Genomic DNA, 6,446 nt, shown 5'->3' on the forward strand with positions numbered 1-6,446 from the left:
AGGTATGTCAGTTGCTCCACACATCAGTTAGGAGCAGGTGGAGAGAGTAGCTAAGAATCTGTCTCTCTTAGTCTCTCTGTCCCCCACCTCTCTCTCGCCCCTCTTCCCTTTGACTCTGTGATTCACCAGGAGTCTGCGAGACCCTTGAGGGAGAAGGTCAGGGAGAGGGCTACACGCTGATCTCTCTACACGTGAGGAGCAAACACATGCAGAGAGGCAGTGGCTGTGTTGTCGCTATCACGGTTCAGGACCAGGGCAGTGGTGTGGGATAGGCAGAGGTACCATCTAGAACAGAATGGTGGGCATCTCTGTAAGAACTCACTTCTGTGGGGGCTGAGGGGAAGACGGGGAAGAGAATGACACGCTCTCTCGTCCTCTCCCGTGTAACAAAATATAGATTCCTGACATGGATTTGGGGTAAATTATTCATGAGAAGCTAGAAGCCTGTGGCAACATAACTCCACATTTTAGTTAGCCTAGTTAGCCTAGCTTGTTGACAAGTGTTCTGAGCTGTGCTCTTCCTTGCTTCTGTGTTTTCACCCCTCCCTCACAACCATAGGCTTCATGTCATAATGAAAGCATGCATGAATGTTTTCAGAAGCTGTGAAGCAGCCGCAGATTAAAGACCTCTGAGCGGTTGTCGTTTTTAGTCCCAGAAAGTGATCGCTGACTGGTGGATGGAAACAGTCTGATGCTTCCTACAGTACTTGTGGATGTGTGATAATGCAGGCTAATTTGGGGTGCGATCAATGCTGTGATTTGCCTGTTAATTTAGATCCCACTGTGCAAACAACCTGAGGCAGCAGGACAGCCCAATCCACCAGAGTAACACTAACTCACACGATGAGTCAGAGTCCAAGTGTTAGTGCTCAGAGTCACTATTCAACGTTTTCACACTTAAAATGCATCTTTTAAAAAAATGTATTATACCTTTATTTATCCAGGGGAAAAATCACATTGAGATAGATATCTCATTTACAAGTGAGCCCTGGTCAAGGTGGCAGCACAATTAACATACAGACAGACAAGTAAAAAGAAGTAAAAATAAATACATAAAACAAAAATCTCAGAATTTTGAAGATGTCTGTTACAGTGTTGTTTCAGCCAAGGATTTTGACTCCTTGAGGTTGAAACTGAGTGTGTCTTTCAGTGAAGCCCATCTCAGAGGAAACAAACATGATAGGGCGCCTCATCAGTAGCAACATGAAGCCACAGTTTTATTATAGTCTCTTTTCTCATCTGTTCTCAGGCTGATCTAGATCAACCATGATGCCACAAATACTCCTCTGACGTGACAGGTCCTCCAGCGTCGCTTTCTGTCTTCGGCGTCCCTTTCATCACCATGGACATCAAAGGTAGCAAACCTGCTTCCTCTCCGCAGCTCCCCGGCAGCCGAGGGAACAAAGCCGAGCCCAGCAAAGACGCTTCCTCAGACGCACGCGAGCCCTCAGGTAGCAAGACGGCCGGCCGAGGCGACGCTAGCGCGGTCATGCTAGCGGTGGGAAGCGGACAGAAGGCCGGCTCCCTAGAGCACGTGGCCCAGGTCCACAAGCCCGGCCAGGGGTCAGCAAAGTCTCACCTGACCACCCACGCTAGCGAGCCTAAACTGCACAAGTCTCCTAACAGCCCAAGGGTACTGGCCAGCAGCATAGATTCACCCAGGACGGGCAACTCCAGACATAACCTGGTGGTGACAACGTTTCGAGTGCCAGCAAAAGAGTCTCCAAAGACTCCACACAGCAGAGCGGCGACAACCTCTCAGATCCCGGTCAAAGACTCTCCTAAGACCAACAGCGCGGCTTCCACCTCTCAAACTGCAGCTAAAGACTCCAAGAATCACAACAAGCTAGCAGCTTCCCATATACCGGTTAAAGTGTCACCGAAGATGAGCAAATCGTCCTCCAAGACGTCGATGAAAGAGTCGCCAAGCAACACCTCAAGCACACCTCTCTCCCTGTCGGATGACCTATCTCCTGTCAGTGACGATGGGAATCTGGTTCATGCCCTGAGAGCAGATGTCACACCTGTCACAGTGCCCTCTATAGTTCACCAAGAGGTAATGCAGGAGACAAAACAGACCAGCCCTGTCAAGCAGGATTCCCAACACCCACCCAAGGAAGGCGTCAAAAACGTACCTTCTCCACGCACTCTGCACAAAGACACGGTCACGCAGGCACACAGTCCACAGCCGCAGCTCAAAGACACGCACAAGCCTCATGCCCAAAGGGAAGGGCCGCACACAGGGGACGCCCAACACAAACCCTCACACACCACCACAAAGACTCTGCAGGAACACACACCCTCTCTGAGCAGCCAGACAACACACAACACATCCGCTCCAGGGAGTCAACACAGCGGCACCCCGAAAACCAAACGCCAAACAACAGCGCAGGTCACTGAGCGACAAACGGCGGCACAGAGAGAGAAGAGCGTGGAGAAGAAAGGGAAAGAGAACGAAGGGAAAGGAGGAGTGAAGAGCAAAGAGGTGGGGAAGAGTGTGGCCACCATGACTGGTCTGGAAGGGCTGGGAAAGGACGTCGGGGTGCAAGTCTCCGATGACCTTTGCAACGGTGCCATGGTAACAGCATCGCAGCTGGACAACCATCTCACTGACGTCACCGGTGTGAACCTCAATACTGAGGAAAACGCTGTGGCCATGCGTCCTAACAAGCCAATAGCACGCCAACGTCCGTCCTCACAGTACGTCTGTCAGATTGAGATTGAGCTTTCCAGCCAATCACAAAGCACCTCAGGGGAGTGCCCGCCCCTGACTGTGTCCGTGAAACCAACGGTCCCCTCTCTGTCAGGGAAACCCGTCGACGGGCCTGACACCTCCTCGGACCAATCAGAAGTGAAAGATAAGGCGGGGGAGGGTCCGCGGCAGGAGAAGGGCGGGCCCGTGCGCGAGGTGACGTGGGATGCCCAGGGGCTGACGTGGGAGGTGTACGGCGCCACGCTGGACTGGCAGGCGCTGGGCTCGGCCGTGCAGAGACACCTGCAGGCGCAGATTCAGCAGCTGGAGCTCCGGCTGCACACGCTCCAGAGGTCGGCGTCCGAGAAGGAGAAGACGGAGAAGGAGAAGGAGAAGGAGAAGGAGAAGGAGAGCCCAGCACGGGGCGCACACCGGCCGAGGAGGAGGTGCCGCTGCTGGTTCCACTGCTCCTCTTGCTGTTGCAGGCGCAAACATCATAGCGCTTGACCTTTGACCTCTGATCATTGACACTCGGAGGCCCTTAAATCAGAACTGTTGGCCTGTGTTTGGGCGCGGGGGGGGTGGGCACTGACACACACCACAGTTTCACAGTCACTTGTGAACTCATTAATTTGAATCCTGTGGTAAATCAATATTAACTTGGTTGCAATCCATGTGTGTAGTCCAGATATGTCAAATTTTGATAGGCTGGGAAGTAAATATAGTAACACAGATGTGCTTCCAAAACACAGAAACAAGCACAAGCACACACACACACACACACACCAGAACATTCACTTACAAATACACAAATATACTCTTTCTTTTGCTCTCACTCTCTCAATCTCTGTTACGCACGTACACGTGCTGACACGCGCACGCACACACAAACACACACACACAGACACACACACACACACACACACACACACACACACAGAGTCAGTTTGGTAAAGTAGGTCTGTGTGTTCACTTTGTACCTTTTTTATGTGTAGTTTTTTTGAATGAGGTCACAGTATTCACTGCCGCCCATCTCCCTGCTCAGTATAAATGGATTTATAGACGTACGTGTATGTGTGCGTGGGTCTTCGTGTGTGTGTTTGCCAGTGTGTGTGTGTGCTTGTGTGTGAGTGAGTGGTTTTTAGTTGTGCAGTGCTCTCACTTCTATTTGGGTTGATGATTAATGTTTCATGTTTTGTTTCCAGTTGCATGAGAGAGAGAGAGAGAGAGAGAGAGAGAGAGAGAGAGAGAGAGAGAGAGCACAGATACATCACTGGAACTATTATATTTGACACTGAATAAACCATTTCTGATGCATATACGAGTCTGTCAGCTATTAACTGAGAGTTAAACATATGAACAGTAAGCATCAATTGCATATGTGTTTATTTGTTCATTAGCACTGAATTGGAAGCCAGTCTGTCCAAAGGCATACAAGAGACGGATACAATAGTTGCCTCCTGTCTTCGTACAGGCCTAGATACACACACGCACACACACACACACACACACACACACACACACACACACACACACACACACACACACACACACACACACAACACACAGAGTTTTTAGTTGCATGTCACACTTCATTACATCTGATGTTGAACGTGTTCACAGAGAATCTCATTCATGTTTTATACAGGTCTGCTTTTTACAGTGAACTGTTCAATGATACTTGTGCATGCATGTAAGAGCATGTGTGTGTGTGTGTGTGTGTGTGTGTGTGTGTGTGTGTGTGTGTGTGTGTGTGTGTGTGTGTGTGTGTGCGTGTGCGTGCGTGCGTGTATGAGAGAGAGAGAGAGAGAGATTATTGTCAGTATGTTTATGAAAGTGTGTACAGTATGTGCATGTTTATGGGGGGGAGAGGGATTGAGGTGGAAAGAGACTCACATCTTATGGTATTGTGTGACATGTCAGGACATCAGATATCAGATATTGGTGTGTACCATGGTAGTACAACTATAGAGACACATGAGCAACCAATGGCATCTGTGTGTAGGACCTACTGTATGTCTAGCTTGTGTGTAAGTGTGTGTGTGCGTGTGTGACATTTTTGGAGGTCTTGCTCTACTTTTAGTTGCTTAAATTATTGATGCCATATTTCAGTTTGTTCTTAGTAGTCCTGGGCTATTGTGTGTGTGTGTGTGTGTGTGTGTGTGTGTGTGTGTGTGTGTGTGTGTGTGTGTGTGTGTGTGTGTGTGTGTGTGTTAGTGTGAGTGAGTGAGTGAGTGAGTGAGTGAGTGAGTGAGTGAGTGAGTAAATGAGTGAGTGAGTGAGTAAGTGAGTGAGTGAGAGAGAGAGAGAGAGAGAGAGAGAGAGAGAGAGACTTTCCTTGAAAACTAGAGAAACAGAAATATATTTGGGATATTTGTTATAATAATGAATGAGGGTTTTTATCAATGGATTTCTGGACAGCAGAACAGAATGAAGCCAGATATGCACACCCACATTCCAATAGCACTGATGAAGGTTGTGAAGCAGAGCTGTCTTGGATAAGTAGTGTACTGTATAACGTGTGCAGCACAGTTGCTCTTAGTCTGTCTGTCCTCCCATGCAGGTCACCAAGTGCCAGTCTGGCATGTTAACTACCTGTAATCATAATCCAGAAACAGAAAAATCAGGATCCAATATTGTTGGACTTTACCAAAAAAAAAAAAACGAAAACATAGTTTTTTAGTCATAAAAAAGATGAGGAATTTTGCAAAAAATTAAGAGAAAGACTACAATATGGTGGTGTGGCTATTCAATCACGTTTCCTACGCTGTGACATGATGTTTATCAAAACTGTGGTTGTTTCTCAGTAGGCTAACATGCTGACTGATTCTGATGTGATTCCTTGGCTTTCGAACACTGTCTTGTGGAAGGAAAGAGCACTGAGAAAATTAGGCACTCATTGTCTGCCACCCTGTGGTGAGAAATAGTATTGCATTGTTTGACTGATATGCTGTGCAGGCCTGCTATTTAGGAATGCAGTGAATGTTCCAAAGAAATACTTTTCAATCAAATTGTAATCCTGATATTATAATCTTGACATAACTTGGCAAAACCTAGAGATGTATTCTGACAATAAGGTTGTTTAAAATGGCTTTTGAGTAAAAGTATATATCCTCTGGCTATCAGATATGGCCTGTATGGCCCTCATCTCTGTTTTCACAAGGAGGATGTGATTGTTCAGAAACCAAATCTCAAAAATAATTTATATTGTCACAGAAATACAAGCTATTCACAATGTTCACAATCATCTTTTTACTCCTGTTAACATTTGTATTAGAAACAGGGTGAATACAGGCAAGAGCAGCCCTGGCAGTTGAGGAGGCTGAGAATAAGCATTCCATCCCAAGGGTCTGTTTTGGTTTGTTATTATCCTCCATTAAGTACTAATGGTATTAAGTGATTACTGTGAGGTTATGTGGCAGTGTTTTAATTCAAATCTATATAATGCAATTGTATGTCAATCAATGCCGTTGTAATATGCATAATTGTGATATATATATACTGTATATATTTAGATATATATATCAGTTATACTATGACAGTACCATGAGTTTATTTTATTAATATTGTCAAATCAGTTATTATGAGTGAATAGTCACAATGTGTGTGTGTGTGTGTGTGTGTGTGTGTGTGTGTGTGTGTGAGTGAGTGAGAGAGAGAGAGAGAGAGAGAGGTGAAACGAAACGGAAATGTAACGGAAGAGAGAGAGAGATGATGACAGACACAGACATGAGCCAATGAAGACAAAGCAGCT

Source organism: Sardina pilchardus, chromosome 16 (assembly GCF_963854185.1).
Source record: "Sardina pilchardus chromosome 16, fSarPil1.1, whole genome shotgun sequence".
Taxonomy (NCBI): Eukaryota; Metazoa; Chordata; class Actinopteri; order Clupeiformes; family Clupeidae; genus Sardina; species Sardina pilchardus.